The sequence below is a fragment of the Dioscorea cayenensis genome, chromosome 3, assembly GCF_009730915.1.
Source record: "Dioscorea cayenensis subsp. rotundata cultivar TDr96_F1 chromosome 3, TDr96_F1_v2_PseudoChromosome.rev07_lg8_w22 25.fasta, whole genome shotgun sequence".
In the NCBI taxonomy this organism is placed as follows: Eukaryota; Viridiplantae; Streptophyta; class Magnoliopsida; order Dioscoreales; family Dioscoreaceae; genus Dioscorea; species Dioscorea cayenensis.
The window spans coordinates 1,205,972-1,218,951 of record NC_052473.1 but is presented as its reverse complement, the minus strand read 5'-3'; positions in this window follow the sequence as shown (position 1 = coordinate 1,218,951).

The following is a 12,980-nucleotide window of genomic DNA, read 5'->3' as shown; positions in this document are numbered from 1 at the left end:
ACTCAACCAAAAAAGATTAATAGTGTTGCAAGGTCATGTCCAGCAATTTGGATTTGTGACTCAACCAATTTCAACAAATGTGTTGGAGCATGTCATAACTATATTGCAACATAAGTTTTAACACTAGATTCAGAGCTACTACAGAATCAAGACTGAATAAGGAAGTTCAAGAGGTGGTTCATGTAAATGCCTATGTATAAATCTCATGTTAAGAGTTCAGGATGTAAGAGAAAGAAACCATACATACAAGGCAAGAGAATGGGTTAATCTTGTGAGAGTGAATCTTATTGTCTAAGACAATTGTGATAAAATCTTGGGAAATGGATGTCACATCAATAGAATGTTATAAGACCAACTATTGGTTAAGACAAAGCCTTTGGGATGAGATCTTTAATCCTCGATATATTTTGAGGGAATGTATGTTTATTCCTTGGTGTGTAAGACAGTAAGTAGTATTCACTTTTTGCATTTTGTAGTGTATTGCTTCTCATAAAGTTGGGTCCGCAAATGTAGACATGTTGTGCCAAACTGTGTTGTTAATTTTTATGTCTTATTTTTCTTAATTTTGTTAGGTTAACTGATAACTCAAAATTAAATACTCTGCTAGCCCTACTAGAACTGCTATATTAAAACTATTTAATGAAGCTATACCTTTTTTTTTAACCCTTTTTTATACTTTCTTTATCATTTTTTTTCTTTGTAGAGTCATCATCATCTTGTTTAATTGGTTATTTTTGAAAGTAATCAATCATATAATTGTTTAATTAATACGACATATTGGATATCATAATATTTTAAATTCTAACATTTTTAACACCATTATAACCTCGTTTATGAATGAATCCATCAATCGGTTTCTTCTTGTCAAGCCCCAGCAAGATTTCATCAATAGTTATAAGCATCATGCATGACAACACAAATTACTTCTAGTATGCCCATGACCATGAGCAAATTCTTCCTCTTCTTCATTAATTTTCATTTCCTCCCACCTAAAGCCATGCTTCCCCTCTCCAACAGCCATGCTGCACCCTACTATCTCATCAGATCTTTGGGGCATTAAAAGGTTTCTTGCATCCCAACTTCCACCCTCCTTAGGGCTGCCCTAGTTGGTGAGTCAGATGTTGGGTTGTGGACCACACATTATGTAGGGATATAAGGACCTATGTGCATAAGTTGTGTTGACGTACACAACTAATATTTATAATTGTGTATATTTTATTATATTAAAGTTTTGAATGGACCCAAATTGTGATCTGATTCAAGTTTGAATTTGGTCATAATTATCTAATTTTAAATATGTGGATATACATATTAATCATATGTTGTGTAGAATTCATAGGGGCAAAATTGTCAAATTCATGATGGGCAGACTTGTAATTAGCCCCATAAAGTTTTCTTATAAATAGGGTGTGGTCCCTGACTGAGCACGCAACGATCTGAGATTCAGAATTAGGTTTTCTTAATTAGGGTTCCCATCTCCCCTCTCTCCGTGTGATCAGTGAGAAGAACCACAAGACCCAATCACTTTTGTCATAATCAATGGATTCAAGTGCAGGTACGCTTCCGCCACTTTCTTTGTTCCTAAGCAATCTCCAAGCAAGAAGATCCAGGGTTTGAATTAGGGTTTATACCCATTAGATCCATCAAGTGGTACCATAGCCATCTTGTTTTGGAATTGTTTGGGATTTATTTTAATTAAACCTTGAATTTATTGATTAATATGCATGCATATATATATATATATATATATTTATTTATTATGCATGTTTTCAGTCCTGAATTTTTATGGTGATATGATGATGATCGTATATAGATTGGGTGTTTATATATATATATATATATATATATATATATATATATATATACATCTTTAGATGAATTGTTAATTGATATATAATATATATATATATTGATTCAAGTATAATCAGAGTGTATGTTTGCCATCGTAATGTAGTTTTCTATTCTGAAAGAGATCTTGAAAACCGCGCCATATTTTTTCATATAATTCGTATGATTGAATTAATTCTTTTGTGATTAAATATGGTTGATCTGATATTAAGATATACATAGCTTTTGTGATGGATTCTTTTAGAAATCAAATTCACAGAGTTTTCAAATATAGGTTTATGTGTGTGTATATATATATATATATATATATATATATATATATCGGATTCTGTTAGGCATGTTTTCGGTTTAAATTTTTCATGTTTAAGATGCTTCACAGATTTATGGAACTCTTAATTACAATCATGTTTGATGATTATCATGCATCACGGATTTCAATACATGCTTATATTTATTTTAATTTCCATTATTACCAAAATCAAGGTGCAAGAGCACATTTAATGATTTATATTAATTTAAATTTTACTTTGATTTGGATTAGGATAATGTTTGGATTTTAGTTTAATTATTATGAATTTAATTTTTAATTCATAATTATAAAGTTGGCCTTAATAATCATTGGGAAATAACAACTTAGAGTTGCTTTTTATAGCTTTTTTGGGTATTAACTACAATTGGTAGAAGCAGCATCGTCACCAAAGTGACCTCTGTTGTGGAAACCTTTTGTTTGTAAATAACCATGGTGTTAATGCATGCTTATTCTCATGCAGACAACACGTCGACCCAAAGGAAGACTATTGTCTGGCAGAAATTTGTTTGCACATGTGGTAATAAGTTGTTTATAGTTATAAAGTGTCTATTGTGAGTATTTAGTCGGCCCAAAGGAAGACTTTATACTTGACTAGATTTTACTATAAAACTTGATTACCGCAACAAGTTGATTACTAGTGGATTGAATCTCTGTCCAAAGACTAGGTTTAATGTCACAACAATTGACTTGAAGATGGGTGGTTGTTATTTATATGCTTGATTATTATATTTTTGGTTATTTAATTGTGAGTTGATTTTTGTTAATTTCTCTATGTACAGTTGATATTATGAGTGTTGGCAATGTGTCTGCTACACTCAGTGGCCTTCCTGTGCTTAGCTGCACAAACTTTAAGACTTGGAAAAACAAGGTGACACTTGTTTTGGGATGTATGGTTCTGGGTCATGCATTAAGAGAACCACGTCCTGCACCTCTTACCAGGGACGGAACCAGGATTTATTGATAGGGGGGGCTGAGGGCAAAATGTTAAAAAAAAAAATTTCAGTCAACATAAATTGTATTCAAAACAAAATAGTACGATATTGTGACATTTAATTAAAATAATCACAAAAAAACATAAAACATTTATCTATGCACACTAGAGCTAGAATTGCCATCTGTGTGACGCATACTACTCAGAGGAGGTAACTGAATACAACGAGTTTGCATTTTTTGAAAACATTGTAGAATCGCCTCATTGTCAATAGTTGCAAAAACCTCTTTCTTAATATTGACAATCATGCTATCGTTCATCCACTCGTCTCCCATTTTGTTGCGCAAGTTAGTTTTCACAATATTCATCACCGAAAATGCCCTCTCAACACTAAACATTATTTACTTATACATATATACATTATGATACATATTAATATTTGATATTTGATATTTTCAACATTTTAACTCATCAAGGCATTTAATCAAACACATTGTAGACATATTTATAAAAATGAAGTTTATCATTCATGTTATATTTATTTCACCCATAAATTTAATACATTCATTCTCTCATTTTCAATAAAAAGTAATAGTTGATCATTGATTGTATGATCCAATAATTAAAAAAAAATAAATACTAAAATATACATACTTAGTGAAAAGTAGAGAGGATGCAGTGAAGAAGCAGCCAGGTTGAAGAAGCAGCAAAGCTGGAATTTTGAATATTTTGAAACCTGAAAATAGATTTTGATTAAAGGGTAAAACTGACATTCTAAAAAATGAACGGCTGAGATTAATTTCATCAAGATGATTTGTTTAAGTTCGAGGCAACCTTAAGAGTCAAGATTAGTTTTTCAATGAACGGCCAGGATGAGATCATCAAATGGATGCACATTAGTTCGAGGCAATATTAGTTGGTTTGGTTTAACCGTAATGCAATTGACTCATGCTCTCAATGCACCAGCTTTTTCATTTCAGCCATCGAAGTTTCGTAGAATTATAAAAAGCATAGTTTCAAACTTGGCTGGTTTTTTTTTTTTTCTGTTTTCCTTTGAACATCTCATCTTCCATGAATTATCCCGATTTGTACAAATGTTTTCTGAGGTCGAGTTGAATACAAAAGTTCTTCCTCATGGTCTTTAGTATCTATGTAGTGATTATCAAGGCGGATGAGCTGGCCGTGCAGTGCGGGTATGGCCAAAGGGGGGGCTGGTTTGCATGGTTCTATAACTTCTATGTTTTCCGCCAAACAAAAAAACCTTGTCGGTGCCGAGGGGGGGCTGAAGCCCCTGCTAGCCCCCCCTTGGTTCCGTCCCTGCCTCTTACATATCAAAGCTCTCTTGAGGATAGGAGAGGTTTTGAGAAGTGGGAGAGGTCTAATCGCATTGGTTTGATGATCATAAAAAATACAATCTTGGAGACTTTTCTGGACACTATATCTGAGGAAAATGATGTTAGGCACTTTCTTGACACCCTTGAGGAACGCTTCGTAAGAAGTGATAAAGTGGAGATGAGTGCTATCCTAAGGAAACTTGTCTCTATGCGGTATAAGGGTGATGGGAACATACGTGAGTACGTTCTCGACATGTTTGATCTAGCTAGGAAATTGAAAGACTTAAAAATTGAGTTGCCAGAAGATGTTCTGGTGCATTTGGTTTTGATTTCCCTTCCTCCTCGATTCGGTCAGTTTGAAGTGAGCTATAACTGTCAGAAGGATAAGTGGACATTGAATGAGCTCATCTCACATTTGGTACAGGAGGAAGATAGAACGAAACAGTATAAAGTTGAGAATGCGCATTTGACATCTTCTAACTCAGGCCCTCAAAAGAAGAGGAAATACGATAAAGCTGGGGCACCAAAATTGTGTAAGAAGACCAAAGGCCCTGAAAAAGAGCATAAAGAATTGAAATGCTTCTTCTACAAGAAGGCTTCTCATGTAAAGAAAGACTGCCCTAAGTATCACTCTTGGCGCATAAAGAAAGGTATGTTTTTTTGCTCAAGTTTGTACTGAAGTTAATTTGGTTTCAGTTCCTATATATACTTGGTGGTTGGATTCAGGTGCTACAACTCACATAAGTGTATCGATGCAGAGTTGCCTGAATTGCCGAACACCGAGTGATGGTGAAAGATACATCTATATGGGGATTGGAAAAGCAGAAGTCGTAGGCGTAGGGACTTTTAGATTGTTACTTCGTATTGGTTTTTATTTAGAATTGAATAACACATTCATTGTACCGTCCTTCAGATGGAATTTAGTTTCTATTTTAGTTTTAGACAAAGAAGGTTATTTTTGTTCATTTGTTAATAAAAGATGTGTTCTTCATTTTAATTCGATGTTGGTTGGAACCAGTACATTAAGTCAAAGTGATAATCTTTATTTGCTTGATATGGTTAATACGAACAATGAATCCCATAATATTGAAACTAAATGAATAAAATGTAGATTACAAAATGAAAATTCCTACTCATTATGGCACAAGCGTTTGGGTCATATCTTTGAAAAGAGAATTGATAGGCTTGTAAAAGATGGAATTATTGATGTAATTGACAAAACCAACAATAGTGTGTGCATTGAGTGCATTAAAGGAAAGACTACAAACAAAAGGAAAGTGGGGGCCGAGAGAAGTAAAGAAGTCTTAGAACTTATACATACCGATATTTGTGGACCTTTCCCTACGACGTCTTGGAACGGTCAACGGTATTTCATTACGTTCATTGATGACTACTCTCGTTATGGTTACCTCTACTTGTTACATGAGAAATCAGAGGCCTTGGACTTTTTTAAGTCATTTAAGGCAGAAGTTGAAAATCAATTGGGCAAGAATATAAAGGCCGTTGGATCTGATCGTGGTGGTGAATACTACGGTAGGTACGATGGATCAGGCGAGCAATGTTCAGGCCTTTTGCTCAATACCTAGAGGAGTGTGGAATCGTTCCTCAATACACCATGCCAGGTTATCCTAGCATGAATGGTGAGGCAGAAAGGCGAAACAGAACCCTTAAAGATATGGTAAGATGTATGATTACTCATACAACATTGCCTAACTCTCTCTGGGGTGAAGCATTAAAGACCGCAGTCTATCTCCTAAATAGAGTTCCCACTAAGGCTACTGAGAAGACCCCTTATGAATTATGGACTGGCAAGAAGCCTATCCTAAGGTATTTACGAGTTTGGGGTTGTCCAGCTGAAGCGAGGCCTTATAGGCCTAATGAAAGAAAACTGAATGCAAGGATAATAAGTAGCTATTTTATAGGGTACTCTGAAAAATCAAGAGGCTTTAAGTTTTATGATCCTACATCAAGAATCTTTTTCGAAACGGGAAATACCCAGTTTTTTTTAGGATGTTGAGGTTGGGGAGGAGAATTGAAATGATGATTTTGTCTTTGGGGAGGATTTGGATGCATCTTTCTCTGCTATTGATAAGGATCACAATCAGGTTTCTTTTCCTGTTGTCATTCAAACGCAACATTTGGTACATGACAGAGATGATGTTATTCTTACCAATCAAGAAGAGGGTACTCAACTAGTTATTGGTAAGGAGCAAGACATTCAACCTCAAATTCAAAAAGAACCTGTGCCTCTAAGGAGGTCCATGAGAGTAAGGATAAATCCAATTTCGGATGACTATTTGGTATTTCTCCATGAGCATGAAGGATATATTGACTCAATGGAAAATGATCCAGTTATCTTTAGTGAGGTAATTAATGGCTCAAACTCTCATAAATGGATCTAAGTTATGGGTGAGGAAATCCAATCCATGAAGGACACTGACATTTGGGACCTTATCCCATTGCCAGAACGTGTGAAACCTATTGGATGTAAATGGGTCTTTAAGACCAAAAGGAATTCACAAGGCAATGTTGAAAGGTATAAGGCGCGTTTAGTTGCGAAAGGATTTACTCAGAGGGAGGGCATCGATTACAAAGAGACCTTTTCTCCTGTTTTCGCAAAAGTCTCTTTTAGGACCATTATGGCACTTGTGGTATATTTGGATCTTGAACTACATCAGATGGATGTAAAGACAGCCTTTCTTAATAGAAACATTGAGGAAACCATTTATATGATGTAGCCGGAAGGATTAGTCATTGAGGAGACTAATCAAATTGTTTGCAAACTTAAGAAATCTATCTATGGGCTTAAACAAGCTTCCCGGCAATGGTATCAAAAGTTCCATCATATTGTTCTCTCATTTGGTTTTGAGGTGAACACTGTTGATGATTGTGTGTATCACAAGTTCAGTAGGAGTAAGTACATATTTTTGATTCTATATGTTGATGATATTCTGCTTTCCAGCAGTGACAAAGGGATCTTTTGGGAAACTAAGAAATTTCTCTCTGAAAGTTTTGAGATGAAAGATCTTGGTGAAGCATCCTTTGTATTAGGGATCCAGATTTATCGTGATTGTTCATAAGGCTCCTTGAGTTTATCTCAGAAGAGCTATATTAAGAAAACACTGCAAAGGTTTGGCATGCAGAACTGTAAGCCTCATGACACCCCCGTGTCGAAGGGAGATAAATTTAGTTTAAAACAGTGTCCTAAGGAAGGAATTGAATCCGAATACATGCAGAACATTCCTTATGTGTCTGCAGTAGGAAGTCTTATGTATGCACAGGTCTGTACCCGTCCTGACCTGGCATTTATAGTAGGAATGCTTGGAAGATATCAATGTAATCCAGGTAGAGAACATTGGGTTGCAGCCAAAAGGGTCTTTAGATATCTTCATAAGACAAAGGATTACACGCTCACATACAAGAGGTTGGATAGGCTTGAGATCATTGGGTATTCCAACTCTGACTTTGCTGGATGCTTGGATAGTCGTAGTCGACATCTGGTTACATCTTCACTATGGCTGGTGGTTCTATTTCATGGAGAAGTGCCAAGCAATCCTTGGTTGCTTCATCAACCATGGAGGCAGAATTCATCGCATGTTATGAGGCATCTAGTCATGCTATTTGGCTGCATAATTTCGTTGAAGGACTACGAGTTGTCAAAAACATAGAGAGACCTTTGACGTTGTATTGTGATAATAGAGCAGCAGTTTTGTTCTCAAACAACAACAGAAGTTCTTCTAGGTCTAAGCATATAGACATTAAGTTCTTAGCTATTAAAGAAAGGCTTCAGAGTGGCTTTGTTAATATTGAGCTTATAGGGACAAATTCCATGGTTGCGGATCCGCTTACAAAAGCATTGGCACCTATAGTTTTTCATGAACATGTTGCTAGCATGGGCGTCGTTAGTATGAATGTTTATGATTAGTTGGACTTTATTTTTATAGCTTGATATTCATGTTGATGTCATGACACTTTTGATTAGTTTTTTTTTATAAAAAATTTATCGTTTATTTTTGCTCTGAACTATGATCTCATAAAGACTTTAAAGTTGGACCAGTTGGAAATAGACAAGCGTAGATCACATTAGCTTGTAATTTCCATGCTGCACATCCACACTTTATCTATGTCGTTAGTTAAGTCGGTATGTGTTAGCATTGTGGGGTTAGTTGCATTGTACTAGCTAGCAACGACTGCCCCTATGTTCCATGTATAGATGAGGCTGGTGGACGAGATTGATTTAGATAATTTTTCAGTTGTAATTACATTTGGTTGTTGATAGTAATTTATACACAATTTTGAATTCCCGAAGGTGTATGATTGTATGGTCCAAGTGGGAGATTGTTAGGTTGTGGACCACACATTATGTAGGGATATAAGGGACCTATAGTGCATAAGTTGTGTAGAGCATACTAACTAATGTTTATAATTGTGTATATTTTTATTATATTAAAGTTTTGAATGGACCCAAATTGTGATCTGATTCAAGTTTGAATTTGGTCCTAATTATCTACTTTTAAATGTGTGGATATACATATTAATCATATGTTGTGTAGAATTCCTAGGGGCAAAATTGTCAAATCTATGATGGGCAGACTTGTAATTAGCCCCATAAAGTTTTTTTATAAATAGGGTGTGGTTCCCCGATCGAGCACGCACCCGATCCGAGATCTCGAGTAGGGTTTTTTCGAATTAGGGGTTCCCATCTCCCTCTCGCGTGTGATCGAGTGAGAAGAACCACAAGACCCAATCATTTTTGTCATAATCAATCGATTGATGCGCAGTGACGCTCCGCCACTTTTTATTCCTAAGCAATCTCCAAGCAAGAAGATCCAGTGTTTGAATTAGGGTTTATACCCATTAGATCCATCATCAGAACGTTGAAATCCTTCCATTGCATACCTTGGAACTAGGATGGGCTTCAAGGCTTTGTTGTGTTGGCTTGATTTGGTGCATCTACCCGAGTAAATCCTTTGTTGGTGGATTCTTCTTGTTCCTTTATATGTTGCTATGTTTGTGGCATTGTTATGTTGTTGGCTTGATTTGTATTGATAGCATGTGTTTTATTTGTCATGTTCTCTAATTGCTTAGTTTTGGAAATGCAATTGCTCTTGAAACTTGTTTTATGCCCTTTGTATGGCTAAGAGATCTTGTGGTTGGATGAGTAGTTTGAGACTTTGTATGTCTAGTTTGAAGCCTAGTATGTTTGCTTATACTTAGTGATTTTTTGCTTCTCCTTGTGGTGGTCAAAAGTCTTGGAAGAGTCGGTGTACTACAAGAGGCATCTTGTTTGAATCCTTTCTTATAAATTGGTTTTGTGCAAAAATCTTGATTTCTTGTTAGTTATATGTTTTGTTGTTATATTTTATGATTGGGTTATTAAGTGTTGTTTTGTTTAGTTGTGTATCGTTGAATTTAGCCTTATTTTTTTAGCTTTTTAAGTTAAAACTTTCATAGCCCTCAAGAATAAGTTCTCTAATTGTATCAAATTAAGTTATATTTAGAGCAATTCAAGAGAGATTTCTCAAGCTTCCTTCTTAAAAGCTTGTCAATGGAGGACAAATGGTTTTGTCATTCATGTGCAGGACAAAGCTTCGTTCTTCTTGGTTTTGTTATTTTTTTTTTAACAAATTATGGTTTATCCACTTTTATATATATAAAAAAAGCTTCATTCTGAAGCTCCTTCGTTAAATTGGTTTTTTCTATATCAAAATTAATTATTTTTTTGGAAAGAGCATTGTTTTTAAGATTAAAGTTATTATCATGGTGATGATTAATTATAATCTCATAATTTGGACCAAGTTTGTCTTGGTCTTCAAGTGCATAATCTATACATACTATTAAAGTAGATGTATAATCTACTTCGAGAGCGTTTCAAGGAACAATTTTAATTTTTTAATAATATTTAAGTTTTTATTTATATTACTTATAATATTAATAATTGAAAAACATTAAGTACACCTAATTATTTATGTAATAAATGTCTATAAGACTTTTGAAATCCAAAATATAAAATAGTTTCCATAGTAAGAGTTGTTTAATTTTTTTATATATAATATTGCCTCAAAACTCCTCACAAAATTTTAAAATTTCCGATGCGAAGCCGGGAAAATTGCCTAGTTAATAAGAATATTATATGTTTAATTCTTTATTATAGACTCTGCGTGATTACTTCCAATCAAAATAAATTCATACCACTAACTCATATACATAGTTGGTTATTAACCATTACTTTAAGATAAATCAGATGTGATGAACATTCAATTTTTATGCTTCTCGTTATTCATTTATTTGTGTCTTTAATTAAATGTGGACATTATTAAAAAAAAACTATATTCTAACCTTTATATATATTAATAATGGTCAAATTCCATAGCTACAAAATAGTTTATAACAATCAAACTTTATAACTGATGAAATAAACCAGACATATACTGATACTAAGTATTGTCACATATTATTAGATAATTAATATTAATTTGTTTCGCAATGATATAATATATATATATATATATATATATATATATATATATATATATATATGATCTGTAAATTATTAGTTTTTCACTTTGACATCTTTTGGTCTTAATATATATGAGTTGAGTATATGGCATACAATATATAGCATTGGGCTTTAAAACATCTCCTCTTTCAATCAGTTTAATTTTTCTTTACCACGTATCTAATATTTAAGAATTTATTTTTTTAAAAAAAAATATCATATAAAACAAATTAAGGAGTAAACAAAAAAAGGGCCATTTTAACACCTTTATAAAACAACATCCTTTTCAAACATATTAGTGAATTTCGGTGCTAATTAAGCTCAGTATTCAATCAATTACATGCATAATGCATCATGTGTGCAAGGTTAGGGGGTGGAAAAATGCGTATTGACACGATTACACGACACGTCACGGTTTAAAACTTGTATGCGTTTAGTATAAATGGATTCGTGTCATAAATGGGTACGTCGACACGATTAAGACAGGCTTAAATTAAACGTTTTCGTGTCAATCCATGTAAGACACGATTAACACGAATATATGAGTAAAAAAGTAATTATAGCCCATATATATACATATATTAGATTTTAGATATTTAAGTACTTATGTAAGTTGGATTTAAATATCTATGTATTGATATATGTTTGTTGGATTTTAATTAACTAATATACTTTGGATTTGATTGGTTGTGTCGTGTTACACATTCCATATATGAGTAGTCTATGGGTTTATGAAATCAGACACGATTAATAATTGTGCTAGCCTTGTGTATCTAATATGTTTATATATATTTCTGGGATCGATGTCCTCGCATAATGGTGAGACCAGGTGAAATTAGATAGGGATGTATGCAGTTAAGTATGATGGCGGAATCTGGATGTTTGTGGCGTGGCGTAGAAATGGAATTTATAAAAATATTATAGGAAAGTTTATTATATATATATATATTTGAGATATGTATGCTGATATCGATAGGTGAATTTGCTTTTACCTCAGCATGGGCATGCATGCACTTTTCTCGAGGTTGTGTTTCACACCAAACAAAGATTGTCCACAAGACACTACCGACAAGCTGTATACATCCTAACGTACTGATCGAGTTCCACATCCACAAAAACTAGCGGACAGAAATAGAAAATGTGAGTTGGCGGGACTCAATAATCCTCATCCACACAACATCTAGACTTTGATCTCCTTACAAGATTCATCTACATTAAATATAAAAGGCACAAGGTTCCAATAAAAAAATATATACATAAAGCACATGACATTCATGTCAGTGACGATTTCAAATATATATATGCTGTTTGCAAACAGTTTCAATCCTAGCTAATTAGTCTATAAATAGGCATCAAAGAAATTTAAACATTGCACACAACTGAGCAAAAATCAAAGTAATAAGAAATCAATCAGTGAATATATTCATGATGAAGGTTGAAGAAGCTCTTCACATGGTTGGTGGTACAGGAGACACCAGCTATGCCTCAAACTCAAGACTTCAAAGTACAACTTGGAAGTATTAATATTCATGTTTTCATTAATTTCATGCATGCTTGCAATCATGCATGCACATGCATGATCTATTTAATTTTTATTTATATATTTGGTTTAACAGGAGAAAGCCATAAGACAAAAGGACATAGTGGAGAAAGCTTTGAAGACATCAATGGAGGAAATTGTCTCAAGTGTTTGGTTGTGTGCTGACTTAGCGCTTCTTCAGGGCCCAATGCATTCCTGGTGATATCTCAGATAATTGGTGCAGTAATGGAGGGATGTCAAAAGACAAAGGAGATAATGTTTTGTTAAAATGATTTACCAGGGAACGACTTCAATGCACATTCCAACTCACCGTCTTTTGTTTGAAAAGAGGAGTTAAAGAAGAGAATGGTGATCAAGTCATGCCTTATTATGTTGCTGGTGTTCCTGGTTCTTTTTTGGAAGACTTTTTCTCTGAATAGTCTTCATTTGCTCACTTTATAACCTCATGTGGCTCTCTCTCATAGACAATTTCGGTAAAAGATAATTAATCGCAGTGACGTCCGCATTATTAATATTCT